The 18,790-nt window shown below is 38.4% G+C and overlaps 1 protein-coding gene across 6 annotated transcripts in view; it reads right to left on the reverse strand.

The window, feature by feature from the left end:
• The window catches only part of Rhogef3 (Rho guanine nucleotide exchange factor 3), a 133,484-nt gene that overhangs the window by 60,959 nt on the left and 53,735 nt on the right, over positions 1–18,790 (reverse strand). The gene's annotated exons all lie outside the window — the stretch shown is intronic.

Below are 18,790 nucleotides of genomic sequence, written 5' to 3' on the forward strand. Positions count from 1 at the left end.
ACATAGGCAGCGAGATTCTCCTTCGGTACAAGGTAGGTTCTTCCAAGACCAGTTTTTCTTTAATACGGCACGCCAGTTGGCTCTTCATGAAGTAGTTTCTGCTGAACCAGACAATGGACGATGCAGACGAGGCAGCCTCAGGGGGCTCGTATTTCATTGATATTGCATCGTGAATTCCCGACCTAAATCACATTCTGATAGCCAACCAACCCCCTCGTGCTCCATCCTTCTTCCTTCCTCTCCTATTTTTGTCATTCTCTCTCTTCCTCTTACTCCTTTCACTTCTCTTCTCCCTCTATATAGCACGGCCATTCTCTCTCTCTCTCTCTTTTACCCCTTTTCGCTTTGTGTATCGTATCGCGAAATTATTCACAAGAGGAGCCTCGAGGAAACTCGGAGAACTCGAACCGCTTTCTGCCGTAGGCCTCGTCCCTATTGCATCTGTTTGTAGCCATCTCTCGTGATCGCGTGCTTGAATATCCCATCTGGACCTCTTTACCGGTTCATTATGCATAAATTACGTAGTATGTATTCTATATACGATTCCCGATGTTTCTTCGTTTCGCATGACAAACCATTTCTTTCGTGTACGTAGCGCGATATCGTTTCATCGTATTACATAATAACAGGTTAGGCTTAGTTTTATACTTATCGAGATCATCGAGCGAATATGTACAATATATTGAGAACAGGAATGGAATTAAATATCAAAGCTGGAAATATATCTGTGACTGGGTTGTTCCTAGAACGTTTATTTAAAAAATTCACATGTAAGATTACGAGAAATTATATCGAAATTATATAAGGGGAGAAGAATTTTCATTGAATGCTCCGGATTACTTTTACTTACTCGTTACTTCGCTTGGGTGATTGCTTTAGAGTGGAAGAAAAGCGAGGAATCCCATTTTATTCCCATTCCTTCAATTGCTCCCACGTGATTTTCACCGAGTACCCAATCAGATCGAAGCAAACGAAAAGTTTGTTTCCGCCGCACCGGAAGGCGATTAATCTTCGTTCCTGTCGAATTAATAATTCATTCCGAACCGCCCTTAGACTTTGACGATTAATCGTCTTCCCGTTTCGACTTCCTCTTCCTCTTCTCTTCCGTATTCTTCCTGGCCATCGTTTTATCTCGCGGAGAAATTATGCACGAGGCTTCGAGGAAATTCAAGATATAAGAAGAAACCGTTTCCGACCTACCCTACTTGAGAGAGGGAGACAGACAGACTACGCGTTTCATATTATTCAAATGTTACGAAATAACCAGCAGACTGTCCCCTGTTTAAACGAATATTTTGATAAAGTATCTCGCCTATCTTTTAACCACGAATTACCTATGCTATGCTTAAGTTGTTTTCATTTCACCTCCGGTTTCTCTCATCTTTTTCTCTGTCCTCTGTCGAGCCAAGGAATTATTCGAGCAAAGAACTTAGGGAAAGGTGGAGCGAGAATTCATTTATCGCGGCATCTGTTTCGAGCCCATTTTATGCGGAGAACTGTTATAGGCTATACAATTCATTGATCGAAATAATGGTAGCATTTCACAAAGCCTCTTTAGTCGTTGGATCATGGAAAGCAATGAATAATCGAATTGCTTTTTCCTTTCAGCTATTATTCAATGATTTTATACAGCGATACTGTTCAATTTGTATGTTCTATGTCGATCGTTTCTTCTCGATACGTTTAAATCAGAAGACGTCGATAAAGATAGACTCGTATAAGTCTGTATTAATTCTATAAAAATGGAAAGAGATCGAACATATTTCTTCTTTCTGATTTTCTTAACCAATTAGTTTGGAATTAAAAAGACAATGATAATTTGAAGTTATCATTGCCGTTATTAAATTTAATGATTAATAAACAAAATAATATTTAAATCTATTTTACGTTTTCATTTCGTCGTCTTGAATGAAAAAGGCATTTGATAATTTGAATTCATCTTTACCGTTCTTAAATTTAATCATTAATAAACAGAATAATGTTCAATTTCGTTCTACGTCTCGTCGTCCCAAGTTAATTAAGCGCAAGATGGAAGAAAAGATTCTCGGCTCCGTTCAATTTTTATCAAAGCCGTAATATTCTGTCCTTATTACGAGGTAGGTGACTGTAAAGGGAAAGTGGAGAATCGTCTGAGCGACGACGACGATGCCGTCAGTTTGTGGACATTTTTGATCCGTCGTGCTGACGCGCAGGAAGTTAATTAGTGTCGAGTCACCCTCTCTCTTGTAGCCGTTCTACGGCGAAAATTGTTTTCCAATATGAAAGATCGATGACCTCGTGTTTTTACGCGAGACTATCATGCGTATATAACTTCGTTGACGCCGTTAAAAAGGAAAACGAACACTTTCGTTCAGCGTTCATCGGCAGGATTTCACCGATCGTGAAGTTTCACCGTCGTCCAAGTAAGATTTTTTCCCCACTTTTTCACCGATAAACGCGAACGTTGTGAAATTCTATTTAGATTAACCATCACATCCTAAACCGTTTTCATCGCAGTTTACGACGGCGAGATTCAAAATCCTGGGCTTTCCAGTTCACTAATAAAATTCATGGCACAACGTAAATTGTTGGAATAAACAGCTTAGCGGCGGCAGAGTGTCTGTGTTCAGTTAATCGTATACAAAATAAGGAAATGACTCGAATGAAATTTTATAAGCGGCTCCTGTAGCGTGTACACGCTCGCCATCGCAACATTTGCATTCTGCATGCAAGGAAAATTCATCACGAAGTTTCCATTGGCAATTAATCAAACAAAATTTACGTGAAAGCTAACTAATAGAGTTACCATTAAATAAATAGCCTCGTATTAGATCCGTGCAAATGAAATATTGTTCCTCCGGAGTGTAAACTTCCACGAACCATTAATTAGATTTTGTTCTATCGTCAATTATCAAGCGTATTACAGAAGAAGAAATTTCCTATAAATAACATATATTGAATGTTAAGGAGATTTATTAACTCAGTTATTGTCCACCATGAATAATCGAAATGTTCGCCTGACTCTCCTGTGTGAAATTAAATTTGGAGCAAGTGTCATTGAGGCTGCTGGAGACATAAATTTATTAAATGTAAAAGCTGCAACAGCACCGTTCGCGGGATTTTTTTCTTCAAGGAAGATCATAGTTACAAATACGGGACAATAAAGTTACGTAGGCATTGAAAGAGCGCATTAAATGATATAGAAACGATCTTTGTTAAATACACGATGTTTTAAAGAAACTAAGCGCGATTAAAATGTAATTCAAAGAGACAACATTTAATCGCGCATTAACCTGATAACTTCGAGTTTGTATTCTTGCTCGTTAGCATAACTTCTTTGTTGCTTCAAATCGCGAAACAACTCGATTAATTTAGCCAACGTGTCCGACTGTAAGTTTCCAAGGTTTGAACTGGAAAGAATTTCGTATTTCGCCACGGTAGCAAACGTTTATCGATCGTGACGGAAATACTAGCCAGGAATCACGAGCACCGAACGGTTCTCGGTCCTGTTCTTTTCCCTTGGCAAAAATGTAACGTGCGCCGGGTATAATTACCTTGCGTGACGAACAGCAACGAAAACGCGGCGAGGTTTCGCGAAATTTATAACACCAGGCGCGAGCTCTGCTCGCGATCTTCGTGAAACATAAAATATCGCGTTACGATAGGAGGACGAATGCAGAAATTTAATAATGTACACGCAACGCAAGTACTAACTTTGTATGTACCCTTTTTCGATAGCGCAGTAGCCTTACGACTCGGACATCCGATATGTATTTAACTTTTTGTTTGCACGTTTCACGTGCGCAATGTTTGTAGGTATGTTAAAATCGAAATAAAACTTTATGGATCGAATGTATAAAAAGTTAATGCTTTTCTTCAAAGGTTTCGCTCGTTAATTCATACGTACGTATAAAATAATGATGTTGGTTAAAAAAAAAAAAAAAAAAAAGAGAAACATTCACTGCGATACAAAGCGCGATATGCGTATTTTCGAAACACTTAACATTACAAGCGTGTAATTAAAAAAATGCAAATAAAACACGTATTACAGAAAAATGTGTACATAAATTCGAGTACTGTTACTGGAATGCCGAATATGTTTGACATCACTAACGAACGAATAACTTTTCATATTCAGAAATTCGTACTATCATCTTTGATTTCTGTAAATAGACTTACGGTAAACTATGATTTAGCTACTCGAACCATTCGCAAACAAGAAATATCTCTTTCGGTACATATTACATACCTACGACTTTACGAAGTTTGACGACTCAAAAAAGAATGCGGTAGAACATGCTAGTGAACCTACACATTTTATTTTATAGATAACCTGTATATTTCTTAGTCATGTCAACCATTGAAATATGCATTCCTCACTCGATAAGGGAAAAAAGTATGTACAAAAGGTTCTTAAGCTCTTACTTGTTGGTCTTGGCCCGAGCCATGTTGTCCCAGCTACGAACAGGGCTGTTCAGCTTGCTAAAGGACAATTCCCTCGATAAATAAGCAGAACAGTGCCAGCTGTGCCTCCAGAAGATACTTCCGCTCACCCTTTCACGATTCTTCAGCGACGACACCACACCTTTTTCACTCATTTCACTCGGCGTTGACGATAATTTACCTCGTCAAACACGATTCACACGTGCACACTTTGGCCGCATCGCATTATTTCGATAGTTAACGAGCAACATACGTTTCCGGAAAAAATATCGTTTTCTGCTGCGTCCGAGTTTGACAACAACCTCGTGCTCACATTTTGATGTTCATCGATCTATCGAAGTCGTTACACATATTCGCGAAACTACATACTCAGACACGTTCATGGAACTGGGTTTGTTTTTTTCTTTTTTATCTGGCCTGGCGTATTATTGATCGGGGCCGTTATCAATCACGGGAAACTCGTGTTACGAACTCTACATTTTTATCACGCTTCACGGAATCACAGCTATTCGTTGTTATCGCGAATTTCAGCCAGCGTCGAGATGTTTTCACATTCGCTTCGCATCTGTATAGGAAACAGAGAGAAGAAAAGAAACAAAATTGGAGAACGTATCCGAAAAGGAAATGATTACGACAAAGTTCGGTGATCGAATCCAGAGTACAACGTACCATCTACGTACCAAAATTTTTACCAAGTTACTGGAATTTCTCTACGTGACCGGTTTCACGTACGGTCGACATTCAAGGTACAACCTCCGTGGCTCAACTGAACGTCTATCGCAAGCTATACGTCTTCGTTCAATAAAACATGTCAGGTGAATTCTTAATATTTCACTAATCGTAAGATATGAGTTCAAACTTCAGAATTTTGCGCTATTATTTACTTACGCGTTAATTTGTAAATAAATGAAATATTAATTAGAAACATTTACAAATGAGAAGTTTAGTGGAAAAATAGTACAAGCGATATAATATTTTTAACTTTAAATGCAAATGCAACAGATTAAGTTAAACTTTAAGAGAGGAATCTATATGTTCTCCCACACTAAAACATGTTAATATACGTATTCTAAAATTCTCCAAACATATTATTCATTGTACTTACTCTTTTACTATCTTTAGAAAAAAGTGAAATCGTATCACTTTTCCACTAAGATCCTTGTATGTTTTGCAACTAAAAAGAAAAGATATTCGATCATTCTATCCTATAGATTTCGCAGAAATTCTTAGCGACTTTATCGAGGATACCTAGGTTTCCACGTCGCGACAGATTTTACATTTTTAACGCTTCTTCGAGGTTCGAGGCTCACGCTCTTGTGACTTTTTTGATACACGGGAAAACGTCCAGTGTTTCCCGATTGTTTTTATCGGTTCTCGACTATTTTCTACGAAGTTAATGGGATTTCTCGTACCAGATTTCTGATGTTCGCGATATGATGGAACAGTCAGCGTGGAAAATCGAAGTCGACGTTAAACCAAAGAAGAGCGACCGAACCGCAGATCGATCGTAGACAGACAGCGTCCGCTTCCGATCGAAAATTGTTAAGCTTCCGGTTAATTCAACGAAATTTCAAATGATTCTCAGGATGATCGACAGACCACGGTACATCTCTGGTCGACATTCTCGAATCTTGGAATTCCGTGCGAAACGAGTTCCGCTCTTAATTAACAGAACACTAATTCGAAATCGCTGACTAGAAACTCCAACTTGAAATTTTCCCGATAATTAAGCGTTTTAGTTATGAAATGATGACGTAGCAACCTGATTGCATAATGATACATATCAACATACACGATGAATTCTCAGAAATTTCTTGAAAGTTACAACAATTAGAGGAAAATTAATTCTGCTCGCATGAAAGAATTTCAGATGAAGAATCAGACACGAAGGCTATGTAAGTAATGTTCTTTCGTCGATTTTTTCTGTCTCTCTTTATGATCTGACTAACGTTCGACGAATTCTCAGGATTCAGCTAAGCGGAAGATGCGAAAGACGAGCCACGGATGTGTTCGATCCGAGGGCGAGGACGAAGGTGAACAGGTTTGCAACGAGAATCTCACGAGTGCAGGTCCACGCGAGACGACCTACTCCGCTACCGATGGACCTGCAAACATATTTTTGACCGTTCAAGGACGGTCGATCCTGAGAGTATCACCCTACGTGTGCGCAAAAACAATCCTCCTTTTTCGCGAAAACCAGTCGCGTTCGTGTTTGTTCCCTTGAATTTCCTTCGTTAGCGAATTCGTCGAGTTTGGCAAAGCAAACGAACGAATCAAACGAAAAGCAAAATTTCGCACTGTACAATCGGAATGAAATTAAGAATGATATAATTCAACGAATGATATACTGTTGTTAAAGATCCAAAAGTATAAATTTGATATAATATTCTGGCACGTTTATACAAACGACCTAGTAGATATCGATTGGTTCATTAATTATGTAATAACGCGCTACGAATCGGGGCATCATGATGCACTCTTACGACGAAAAAAGCAATGCGATAAAATAATAAAATGCTGTTCCAAAACACACGCGACCTGGTGAGGTGATAAATCAATACGCCACACGTACCGGTAACTATGTACTATGTACATTTACAATCATGGAAACTTCCTAGCCAAACAATACTTCAATAACGTTCTGATCAAACGAGACGAAAAAATAAATACATGTTACTCACCGGTAAGAACGCAACGTTGCGTCGTCAAGATTCGATCACCGTTGTTGATTCATGTTTAAAAAGAGCTTTTATCGCGTCCACCGTGAACCGGTACGACTCGATTCGTGCGCCGGTGGACGTTTAGGGAAGAAGAAAAAGAAAAAAGATTAAATGGAAACCGTAACATACCGCATCAAGGATTTCTGATTTCTAGGGTGGCTGGTAAACAAAATGCGCGCGAAGGGATGCGCAGAGAGGCGAAGAGGAACACGTTGATATGAGCGATAAGCGAACGTAACAGAACACAACATGTAGACAAGACGACAGCGCGCGGTGTACTGGCATCTCGATCGCAGCGCCGCGCCAATACACCGGCGCGTTGCGATGCGCCGTGGCAACCACTTGGTTCGAGCCGGTTCTCTAACCCAATGTACCGGCGGCCACTTGTTTCCTGCATAGAAACACCATGCATATTCGAACTGCTGCGCGTGACCATCTCGATAAAATACAGTATATGTGTTTTGTAGGTACGACTTTATATTCGATTCCTTGGCGAAAATAAAATTCCTTACAAATATATAAATATTTCTTTAAGCTTTTCATAGCGTAAAAATATTAATTGTTATATTTTTCGTTGATTAAACGATTCTACGCTTTTGAAACGTGAAAGCGAAAACAGTCGTGCAAATGAATTCTATGAACACGTTAATTGTAGAGCGTAAGTCGCGTGTTCGTTCAGTGTGACTGAAATTTCTTTTTTCTTCACACGTTGAATGTCGATGACGCCAACGTAGCGTCACCTCCCTCTGAGTAAGTTCGGTACCAGACTATCGACACCGTCGTGAAATTACCTAAACTCAACGTGATAATGTATATTTCCTGATCATTTCCAACCATATTGGATCTTCTGTCAACGCAAAATTTCTAAAGTTTGTCGAAAATATAAAAGAATCGTTTCTATACCACACTGTTGCGTCGTTATGAGTGAATTAATTGTATGTCAAACGCGTGAAATCGTTGTTTCAAACAAACGTCTTTGTTCTGAAAGAAGAGTGAAATGAGAATAGAAATAAGATAAAAAAGATAAAAATTAATGAGAATAGAAATAAGTTAATAAAGATAGAAATATTGAGTCGCAACAGAGTTAAAAGTTGATAAGACCAGTTGATTCGCGAGAGTACGGATTTATAAAATATAAGTCAGATGTTTTCCCGACACGCTGGAATTAAATATCTACGATATTTGAGTCACGAGACTCGATAACGTGGAGCTCCGACACGTGAGACGCGATACACGACGATTCATGACTCCTACGTACAAAAGTTCGATACCAATAACTCTGGATATGTAGGAAGCAAGCAAAAGTAACCTCGGGCTCGTAGGATTCGATATAATCGACTCATAAGTTCGAGAAATCAGGGATTGTAGAAAGTCCTGGAGAGTTTAAGACTGAAACAATAAAAGCTCTCGAGTAGTTTAAGCAACTCGTATAATCCCTATAAACAAACTTTGATGCATACGTGTGGAAAATGCCGAATGTACGATGTTGTGGAATCATTAAATCTACTGGAATTTAGGAGTTTTGAAATTACTGGAACATTCGGCACCCACGAGCTTCTGGGATCCTCGAGAACATAGAGATTGGTAAAAGCTTAAAGGGTCATAGGGCCTTCGTATTTGGGTTAGGTTCTTGATTACTTTTACAACATCAAAATCCTTAAGAACCCAGCGATCGTCGAGATTCTGGAACCTTGACTTTGAACCCAAGCGTCGACTTTGAGGTCTTGGTAACCTTGGTGTCATGGAGTTTCTGAAACATGGACGATCCTGACGTTATGGGAATTCTAGGGCTATGGCAGTTCTGGCGTCAGAGGAACGTGACGCTTGTATCGATCTTGGTGTTATGGAAACTTCAGCGTATACGTTAATTCCCTGGACGCCATGGAGATCCTGGTATCTTCACAACATCTGACACCTGGAAGGATCTCGAAATCTCGTTAATTGTGGAGAGTCACAGAGATGTAAAAATTTCAGGAATCTTCAAATGTTGGCGATTCTGGCATTCTCGGGAAGATCGAATCTTGAAATAAAGTTCGCAACTAAATTCTTTGAAACTCGTGGTATCACGATATTTTTTTTATGCACCGAAATTCTAAATTTTTAGATTTTTCAAACTATCCCTCGCTTTTGGAATATACTACCAACTCAAACGTATTCAGAGTTGTATGGATATAACCTCGCTCGTTTGGAAGAGAAGCGTATTAAATCTCACAAGTTTCGGGTCGGTTGCGTTCTTTTTTTTTTTTTTTTTTCCCACATCCACTGTTCTCGATATCGACTTTTGCGCGTTTGGGGTCGAATCCTTTGCATTTTACGTGCCCGAAAACCTCTGTATCAAGTCTCGCGAGTTCCCGAATGATACAGAGCTCGGAACAGCCATTGTTAGTGTCGTATTCGCAAGCTTATAAATCCGATATTTTGACAAATAACAATTCCTATATTTGAAATTCGCTGCTGTACTACACTCGTGTCCTCGTACTTTCTACTATCACTTTAATCATAGTCATTCACGAAGGCGCATGAGATATGTGAATAATGGAGTCAGAATCTCGAAAACCCGAAGAGATATCTTGTTGTTTTAGCCTGACGTTTTTTCCCATCATTTCCCACCGGTAAAAAAAGGAGTCCAGAAGCACACGATGCCATTTTTATCTGCCTTCCTGGCGACTTCATTTTATCCTCCCAGTTTTTACGAGACCGACAGTTCTCAGGAATCGCTTGTTTTTTTTTTTTTTTTCTTTATTTTCTTCCTGTTTATTTTCTTCTTGGCTGTGTTGAACTTTCTTTATCGTTCGCGAATTGAACTACTTTTTGAGGATCTCGTTTCGTTGCGTCTTAATTCCTCCATTCAGATCATATCGCGAAGAACTTTCCAACTCGGAGCAGCTTGTGGTATTACTTTGATATCGATGATAACGATGACAGAGTTGTGAAACGCGAACGAACGATCTTCTTTTCAAACGAGAAACTTTAAATATCCAGTTATATGAGGATAGTTATACAAAACTAATATTAATTGGAAGCAGATTGATTAAACTTTGCCGCTTGACAAACTCGATATTTTATTAAATTAGGAAAAAAGTACACAGATGTTCCTAATTGTACTTCAATGTTAAAAATAGACATATTTATATATTCTATAATCAGATACGAATATAATCTCTATAATTTACAATTTATTCAGGTGTATAGATATTCTGTTTTGGATAAGTTCTCGATTATTAATAGCAGTATCTAAAAAACCTTCTAATTGCAGGCTCAAGAACTTAACGATTTCGATGAAGAAATCGCACAAGTATCGATAATAATTACGTGCCTGCGTTCGATTAGTAATGATTTGAGTAACTTTTATCGCGGCTCCTACCGATTAATCACGCCCGTATTCGATAGATTCAATCAGGCTTATGAATCACGATTCGTAATGCTTACTATTACATATTATATAGTCGTTCCTTATCACGTACTATGTTCGAATTGTTCAATTCCTCGTTTGAGGTCTGCTTCGCAACGCGCTGTTTTGTCTAACCTTCTATCTTTTAGATAGAATAAAATCGATCAAATACAGAGGCGCGCGATCAATTTTGCAATCTTCTGCGCATATGTACCATTGGTCTAGTGTCTGGAGAAGAAAGATTTGTAAAGAATTCGTCGTGAAATCGATGCAATTTATTGAACTCGATCATCGAATTATCGATCGGTGATTAATCACGAAGGTTTCAATCAAGGAACCTCGCGTTAAAACACCGTGTTTTGTAGAAGCGGAGATTAGATCAGCGCATACTTTCTGCGTATCGTAATACAGCTAAAGCCAGGTCTTAGCGTTCAAGCTGGTAGAACAAAGGCGCGTAACGATCATTACATTCGGTCGTTAATATCAAACGTCTGCACCAGGTATGCGTGTGTAGGCGCTACCGAATGCATCACGACTTGCAATTTGCATTCAAGACCGTTTCAAACTGATCCCTGTTTCGAGCCATATATATCATGTTAACGACATTTACGTCGGCTCGATATACCGTGCTTTCGAGCCACTCATTATTTACGCTTTAATCAATTGCTTGCTCGATTTTTCGTCCATACCGAGATATAAGCGTTTTTCCTGTTATCTCTGCCGTTAATTATGGAAAAATTATATTCTGTTATGCTTCAAAGGTTGTGAACGATGGCAGTAAATAGCTTAGTATAATGATTATCGTTTGAACATTTTCGCTGGTCAAGTCAGCGTTCCACTCAGAAAAGTTCAATCGGAATGCTCCGCTATTTTTCAATGGCCAATATACGTTTCCTCGTGATCGACTCCCAAAAGAGTCGATCCTTAAACTTTCCCAAACTCATCCACGAACGATGAAGGCGTTCGAGTGAATCGATGAATACCCTAAACCGTATTCACTAGTTCCTTTTGTGTCCGACTCCACTCGAACTGATTCGCAAAACGTTCCGGTTCCATCTATTTTTCCAGGCTCGTTGATTTATGAAGCACCAAAAGGATTCGTTTACGACAAACGGGACTCGTTTACCTTTAACTGCAACTGTGCTTTCCCCGTTCCATTTTTTACCCTTCTCCGTCGTAGTTTCTTATATAACGCGATATACGCGTTAAAATAAGTGTTAAATAAATCCAGCCGTACCCGTCGGTGAAGTTTAATTACTCGAGACCGTCCGCGTTCGAGCCGCTTCAAAATCCAATTCCATCTCCGTAGAATTCTAATTATCGTGCGTGTAATTTATTTTATGGGCCCGGCGTATAAATTTTACGCGCTCAGGCGCATCTGTTTGAAACTTGTCAAACGTTACGCCGCTCGACATTATACAGAAACTCTGTGAAATTTTCGCGGAGAAGATGAGAGTAAGTAGGAGAGAGAAAAAGCGATGAAATAGAAGGAGGGAAGGAGGGGAGAAGAGAGGGAGAGCGGGAAAGAGAGAGAGAGGAAGAGTAGAGAATCCAGCCCTTTCTCGTCTTCAATGCCATGTTACACGCGAGTGATCCGAATATCACGGCCGAGTGTGTTCTATTCGCCTAGTACCTCGTAATTTATGTTCACAATCAGACCAGCATCCATCGCGGAGTACATGCATCGGTGCAAACAGACCAAACGAACATGTACAAAGTGACACTGGCACCATCTCAGAAGTCACTACACAGATAATGCTATGCGACAACGCTTTGACTTTGATATTGATCAAGCTTGTCTATCGAATGACATCGTCACGAGGAACTAGTTTATGAAAATAACCAACCGTAATGTTATAGTGATTGCGCTTTTTAAAGATCCTCCTAGTGTAAATATAATTTATGTTTAACGATGCGCCATCTTTGGCGGTCAAATGCTGAATACGATAGCGAATCACGAAGATATATAAGCAAATTATTGAGGATCGATGTTAGTGTTTCTTTGTTCCCTAGCTCCGTGTGACCATGGATTCTGCGAGGTATGGACAATATTTTAGCACTACTAAAAAATTTTATGCGCGGCTGTAAAAGCATTTATTGGAGTATTAAGCATTTTATAACTTCAGAATAAAGCATTATTCGATTGAATGACTTTCAATCGGATGACTTCGAATAACCTTCGAATAACTTCAATAACCTCAAACAATCCTCAAACGTCTTCAGTACTCTTTCAATAATCTCAATGATCGTATTTTTACGATAACCTCTCAACTGACATAATATTTTCTTTTCCATTGAACTTCGATCCGCTTACCATCGAAGCGGTTCTGCTGCGTTTAAATTAAAAAACAATTGCCACACATACTTTTATTTCTTTCCTTTACGCGCGCAAGAAGTGAATAAAGCAATATTACATATGAGTAATACGAGGAGTAACGTTAAAACGGTCATTGAACAATTCCAGAGGCTTGGAAGTGAATTATTTTCTTGCCGTAACGGATTCAACGAGATGCGTAATTACAACCGCGCATATTTTACGAGTTCGTACCGACATCCCCAGGAATTCCCGTTATTAATCCAGCTCATTATATGATACACTAACGTAGGAGTACTATATGACGTATTTATGGGACCCATAGAGACAACGTCGGGATTAAGCAGAATTAATTGCTCTTCCTGAAGTATAAACGCCCGAGTAATATATTTTATATAGATACCTGGCTATATAAAAAATAAAAGATACGTGGATGAATTTTGAACGTTTAAAGTTTGGTATTTTATAACCTATTTTTACGAAGAATTAATGTTAAATATATGTTTATGTCTTTGTCCTTGTTGCATTCTGTATGGTGTATCATGGATTTATATACAATGCTAAACACGAAACCAAGGATGTGACATATGCACCAACCATCAACGTTTTATCCGCGGACCTCGAAACTTTAAAGCCTCATAACGCCATGAAAAATGGGTACGGTCGACGTAAAATAAAAAGCGTCGCCAAGACGAGAGCGTCAACATAGCCATGCAAATAGCTTTATACGCGTCCTTATCGCAATGCACTTGTACGTAACAACGGCTCTTGGTGCCGGACCAAGATGCACATGTAAATTTCATTCTGTCAACTTTGCACACGAATGAAAATTACTCGCGTCTCCATAATGCCGTCCGAGAGCCAGCCTGGAACTTTGGAGAAGGATAAATTTTGCACGAGCCAAAAATCTTTACCTTGGCAAAAAGTAAAATATTTTGCAGTATTTTATATTTGATTTTAGGCATTGATCTTGAGTAATATTATTTAAATTTTATGAAGATCGAGCGAAGTCGAATTTTGTTGTCACTCTAAGCAAATTATATTGCGATCGAATTATATTGCGATTAAATATTGTTAATCGATGAAATGATAAGAAAAAATATATGTTGAACGACATTTTGCAAGTATCGTCTTTGATAATATACGCGGCGGTATTTTAGCAGCTAGAAATGCAAGTTTCTGGAAGCAACACATGGAATAGGTGTTCCAAGTTTTGTTGGTTCTGTAAAGTTTCACGCAGACAACGCCGGCGCAGAAATGAATAATTAACGAAACAGAACGGAGCAACGTCTGAGTTAAAAGTTAGTCAACCGTGGTCTGTCGTTCCTGAGGTGAAGATCTCCGGTGCAGGGTCACTAATTACATCCAATTGTAACTCTATTTCTTTCTCCAGTTGTAGCGCTTAATTCAATAAGAAAGATCATGCGTTCCGCAAGAGGACAGACGTTTATTTTATAACGCACAATTCGCTTTTGAAATATTTATTTCTTCTTGGTGAATTTTAGTCGACTGTTCTAATTTCTCATGCTCTTTGTTTGAAATCAATTGCGGAGCAAAGCAATTACCAACCAATACTCGCCATTGTAGGCAACCTAATAACGAATTCAGAACGAAAAATTGGACGGGGACAAATATTTTCACGCACAATAAACACTGTGTGAGAGTGCACGAGATCGAAAGTCAACCGCTCTCAAAGAAATAATTGATTAACTTTGAATTCAAATGCCAGTTATTGAGAAAGCAAAATCGTGCTAACGTTTCAAAGCGGTAACAAACGAAAGCATTGTGTTTCTTTGTGCATCGAATAATATGATCATTTCTCTGCAATAAAATTCTCCTCGTTGCTCGATACCAAGCAGAAAAGTTCTGTTTCAATAACCTGTAGTTCTTGGCGTCAATGATAACTTTATACATGCATACATGCCGTTTGAGAAAAAGGCGAGTCGCGAAATATTCCACGTTGGCTTTGTAAGAATATAGAATACGTATGGTCGGAGAAAAGTTTGATGTTTTCCAGTAATCTTGAGTTCAATTGATTCGACGAACCTCTGTAAAGAGGACGCTAGCTGTGGCGAATCTCGAATTATTTATTATTACCATTTTACTCTGTTATTTTTCTCTTTGATTCAAGAATGGTTTCCTTTCTTTATTTGATCGTTTGTTTATAAAATACACCAAGGTAATGAAAATAAATTTGAAACCTTCCCACATTGATTCATAAACTAGTTTACCTCCAAATTTCGCAAATTATGTTGAATACAAATCGCATTAACTAATTACGGACACTATATGGTATAGAAGGCAACATTTTTAATTTCTGGATGATTGAAATTGCTAACATAAAATACATCCATTCACATAATAATTACCAACGGAAAGATCGCTGGTTAGCGAGCCGTTTTGGATGTTACTTTACACCTCACTTGATTAGTTCAGTTCGATTTTTTTTTAAGTTTTTTAAACATCGGCATAACGATCTTTCCTTCGTTAAAATGACACGAAAAACACGGATTCGAACGTTCTCGAAACAGGACCGAAACGCAAAGTCAGCCGGCTATCGTCTCTCGTAACGTTAGTCGATCTTCTGCATTGTCGGCAGCAAAAGCGTGTAATTTCATCGCCTCCTTCGTATCATTCGAGCTGAACGGGTGTAAGTTGCAGGTGCAACGTTCCACGCAAAGATAAAACTCTGTTACGTGAGCAATTCCGTACGGACGAACTTACGAACGGGATACGGACTAATTATATTATTTGCCGAACGATTCTTTCCGTGTCTGACGAAGTTTATCTAGTGACACGTTCATGCAATCGTTTATTCTACTGCGTGTCACACGAAAGATCAGTGACAAATATATGTTATGCATCTCATTCTCGATATAATGAAATACAATCACATTTGTTGATCCGATTTGCGGTATTAAATGTGTTCAATTAAACCGGATAATTGAAATCAACGTGTAATTGCCGACGCGTGAAAATTACGGACCACAGAATTGTTCAATAACAGCACCGTCTTCTAGAATAAATTTTTCTCTGTAGCTTTGACAATTACGTCGATGGATAGAGTTTGTTTGTTTAATTATTCGAAAACGTATGGCGTAATTGCGCGAAACGATATATCGAACTTTGAGCGAGGGACTATTAATAAGCTTGCATATTTCTCGAACAGTTCACGATTCCGATAACGACGTTCCATAACATTTTATTAAATTATCGGTAATTCAAGGCACAGTGGGAACAGCGAACCTTTTCAAGCTGTCAGATGAATAACCAGTGAACTTAATCAAATTCCTGGCCAATGGAGGTTGAAGAGTAATTTGCAATAGCTAACGTAAAGCCTCTGATATCGATCGTGCGCTATCACGTGATACACACACGAATTATCATTTATTATTTATATAACAAAGAGTATAAAAGAATCATCATGCATAATGGACGATTGTTTGCAATTTCGTTTGCAATACGGTAATTTAGCTGTTTAAGCTTTTGTATTGAAAATCTCTCTTATTTCAAGTTCTAATTACAGAGATTGTAATTAATGCATGCTATCACGAGAGAATCTGAAGGGTTTGTTCCATCCAATTTACCACAGACAAGAAACTAACTAGTCCCAACTGCTGGTTACGTTCCCGCGACACGTCGTTTCGACTCGATTTTTACTTTCGTATCACAGCTTTTTATTACCTGATACCCTACTCTTTATCTGTACGCACGAGATACAAAGAGTTCGTTGAAATCGTACATCTACATTCAGTAATCGACTTTACTTCAGTGAAAACGATTTTTATTTTCTGATGGATGAAAATATCTATTGTTACATACCAAATAATTACGTACCAATTTCATACGAGTATAATATATCTAAAATTGGAAACACTGAACGAAACGAAGGTAGAAGCAATCTGTTATTCGTTCCCTTGCTTTTCGACGAGAGTAATTTGTGCTTGAATCGATACCGAGCAGCTTTTCAATTTATTGAAAATCATATGTCGTCGGGGCGGTATGACACGCGTCGCGATGAAATATACGAGGCCCGTCGGCGAGGAAACACAGGTAGCACTCCGGACAGGTGAGAGAACGGAATGCGAGGCCATCTGTTAGTTTCAGAATAAAGTAGCCGACGCAGGTCGATCGTAACAGAACCTCCAGGTAGCGCTTACGGCGAAGAAATCACCACCAAGAGAAAGTACATTCGCATGGTGCAATCGATGCGCGTCCATTTAAACTTGACACTTGTCAGCGAGTCCGTCGTTCTCCAGTGAAACCGGTTCGTCGGTCGTCAACCACGTAACCGATTACATGCTCGACAATACGACCAATTTTCAAGGAAAATCGTGTCGCATTTATTTCAAAAGAATATCGCCTCTTTTAGTAGTAGCACTTAGCTTCATCATGTTTGGAGAAAATTAAAGTTTGCATAACAGATGCTGCGAAATTGGTTACGCAGCAGGTCTACCAATCGAAAAGGTTTTACTTTACGATATTCCAATTAAAGTATCTTTTTAATTAACGTCTTTTTTGACATAACTAGGTTAACAACCTTTTTTAGAGAAATAATCATCGTATAATCTTATCGCTTCCACCTAGTCGAATTTTTGTCCGCTCAAAATGTTTGCAATAATAAATTAAAATTGAACACTTGTATGTTGAGTTAGGCTACTTAATATGCAGTTGAATCATCGAGTTATGTCTCAGATAATTATTATACTACATAATAATTACACAGGATACACAATTTTCAGATTTCTAGTAACGAAGTTATACTATAACCCGTGCTTCCATTTGAAATGTGCAAGAGTTCATCAGGAATCACTAAAATTGCGAAACGAAAATATTTTAGCGATTGATAGAGGAACGATCAATTACCGTGTCGTGGTTAAAACGATTAATTACTTTGTCGATTCGATCAAGAATTTGTCAAATGAATAGTAATTCCTGTAGCCGTTCGAAATTCAAGAGCCTCGTTGGTTTCTATGAATTTCCGATAGATTTGAGAACCAAATTGCCACCTGTCGTGTAAATTCCGATCCTTTGAAGATTAATATCATTTACATGGGCATACATACATAGTCGCTATAATGTTACGTATGAAATCTGAAGTCAAGCTCTGTAATAGCGATATCTGTCAAATGTTCGATGACACGTTTATTGTATTCTATCAATAACCAAGCGAAAAAAGAACAGAATGAAAATTCATATTTCACTCGTACGTAAGTTGCCAATGGGAATTCGTACGAGAACTGGAAATCTATACAAAAACTATTCAAAGAGGAAGATTTTGAATTAATCTTAACGTTAACCCAAATCTTGATGAATTTTTGTTAATACAATCTTGTTCTATCTATAACCGTTTCCAGGCCTTAAAAGGTTGAACTTTGGAGGGTGATTTCGTCCTTTAAACTCGAATTGGCGTAGCTAAAAAAATATACGTATCTAGTATCATTGGCTATTTTTCAAGTCTATAAAGTTCATCCATATCGGAGTCGAATCGTCTGCGATTCTTCTTGGAATAGCCTCGTCTGGTATTTACGGAATGGCATTTCCAAAGATTAATAACTCAAACCTTGTCGCCGCAGATGTACTGGAAATACGAAATTAAATAACACGAAGTTAATCAATACGCGGTTCGTCCTCCGATACCCGCGAACATAGTTACTCGACTCTTTTTTCTTTTTTTTTTTTTTTTTCTTTTATTACGAATAGGTGTCATCTTTCGAAAACGAACTCGAAAAAAAAGAACAAACGAGCGGACTCTGTTTCGAAAACACGCGAATGGTTTAATAAAGAAAAAAGAATAGTCTATTCACGGGATGGTGGAAACTGGAGATACAAAAGAGAGTGGTGATCGTACGAAATAAATATAACAAAATATCGTTATATAAAATTCCAATAATGTAAAGGCGAAAAAGAAAACACGTATACCTATCGGAAAACTACATTTGT

Source organism: Bombus fervidus, chromosome 1 (genome assembly GCF_041682495.2).
Source record: "Bombus fervidus isolate BK054 chromosome 1, iyBomFerv1, whole genome shotgun sequence".
Classification (NCBI taxonomy): Eukaryota; Metazoa; Arthropoda; class Insecta; order Hymenoptera; family Apidae; genus Bombus; species Bombus fervidus.